A 2,269-nucleotide genomic window follows, 5' to 3' on the forward strand; every position below is an offset into this window, starting at 1 on the left:
TATATATAATAACACCGGGCTCAATTATCTCACGCGAGTCTTCTAGATTCCATATAAAGTCTCTCTCGGATGTGTACTCTCAACAATATTATTATCGTTCTATATATAGTCCCATCTTTGATTTTGTCTTTGAGACACGAGCGAGTATAGAGAGAAGTAAAGGGCTATCCGGTGCGTGGAAAAAGAGAGAGAAAGTTCATCGGTTTTCATTGATCCGGACGTAACGTCGATGGTTGACATTGGCTCGTTAGGCGCGCTTATACACGTACGCGGACCTTTGCCATTCCTTTCACTGCAGGAACCCAATTGATCAGAATACTTGTTAGTCCACGCCTGCGGTTGTGCCATTGTGAGTAACCGATTCTCTGCGCCTTATTACTCCGCTGTGGATCCTATATATAGAGATAGAGATATGGACGTATATCCATCTTCAACTCGTCGGGATCAACCGAGGGGAGGCTTGATGCAAATGTGAGCTTTCCCTTGCAAGTGCTTTTGCTCGGGGATATATAATTCCGGATGAATTTGAATCGAGGACAACTGGCTGCGTGGATTGCAGCGTCGGCTTTGAAGGAGCATGGAGGCATAATATTCATGCACTAGTCGTCGCATAAGTCTGTCCTCGCCCACCCCGCTTGCATGTCTATCGTACTTCAGAAGGGTCTTCATATGTCCCTCATGCAAGAGGGTCGTCGCTCGCTCGTTACCTATCATTTGTGAATGTCGTGTGTGCCGTGTGCGTGGTTTTTTTGCAAGAGAAGCGCACCTTGTGCTGCGGGGGCAAAGCTGGGGGGGAGGGGGTCGGTCGGTGGCCGCATTTCATTATTCTATCTGAGCTTCATATTGACATGTGTGAAGCTAATATCACGTCGCCGTCACAATTCTGACGATGATCTTCAAAGAAATTGCTCAACGCTTCGTCGTGTGTTCGTGGTTGGTTTGGTCGGTAATATTAGCCAAGTCCGGGAGAGACTCTCATTCATTCATTCATTTATTCATTTAAAAACGACCAGTTCAGATATAGTTTTGGTCACAGGCAGCCACAGGCCTGTGCTATAGTTCTAGAGCTAAGCCAGCGGCGTAACCGCTGATTTTTGCCTCGTCTATAATCATGAAAACAGCTTCCCGCGCAATTTTGCTAGCGAATGCAAAGTGGAGCCATCTGTGTGAAGTAGCTCGCTATATATACTGCATACATCAGCAACAAGCAGTAGCATCGGCGAGACGTCATTCTGATAGCGATTTCGTAATCAACTGCTTGCGCATGCCCGTGCGTTCATTCGTTTCTCTCAGTCGTTTGTTCGGTCGCTCGTTTGTTCGTTCGTTCGTTTGTTCGTTCGTTCGTTCGTTCGTTCGTTCGTTTTTCGTGATCGTGTCGTTCGTATCGTGTTCGTTGCGTTGGGCGTGTCTTCGTTCGTTGGTCGTTCGTTCGTATCGTTCGATTCGTTCGTGTCGTGTCGTTCGTATCGCTTCGTTGTTCGTATGCCGTATCGTTCAATATCGTTCGTATCGTGTCGTGTGTTGTTCGTGTCGTTCGGTCGTGTCTGTGTCGATGACCTACGTTCATATCGGGCTCGTTCCGTTTGTTCGATCGTTCGAATTGTTCGTCGGGTCGGCTCGTGTGTTCGAGGCGGAATCGATCGGGTCGGTCGCCATTGCGTTCGGGCTCAGTACCGCGGTCCTTCGTATGCTTCCATTCGTTGCGTGAGAGCGTAGTTTCGCTATATGGCATTTCCGTAAATGCAGCGCTGCGCGCAGCAGCAGCGAACAAACGTCGCTTGCCAGTGATCTAAGAGTAACAAATAGGAAGCGCGCGTTACACGTACCTAAAACATGGCACGCGCGTTGATTGCGAACGACTGTGAAGGGCGGATGAGTTCATTCGTGGACGGTGGTGGCTGGACCTGAGATAGCGCAGTCTGCTCAGAAGGAAGATGTTCTATGCCTGTCGATATAGCTTATAATTGGTCTAAAATCTTAAATCTATTGCGGGCGTAACCCGCGTGCACCTCGGGTAGACATTAGCAAGGGGATGTGACGAGTTCCATACGCTGATTACCTGTAAATTAGTTATTACAGCACACTGTGTGAGTTTATTACCGTGCTGCTGGGTTCACAGCTTGCATAATACGTAAACCGTAGTAAAAATATAACTGCTACGGATCAGTGAGTGAAGGCGGAGTGGTAAAATACTGGCTGTCGTGAAAATGCCTACCTGCGCAATGCATGTGCAGCTCTATACGCTATAAAATATACTCGTGGAACGTGA

This window comes from Priapulus caudatus, unplaced genomic scaffold (assembly GCF_000485595.1).
Source record: "Priapulus caudatus unplaced genomic scaffold, Priapulus_caudatus-5.0.1 Scaffold43, whole genome shotgun sequence".
NCBI lineage: Eukaryota > Metazoa > Priapulida > Priapulimorpha > Priapulimorphida > Priapulidae > Priapulus > Priapulus caudatus.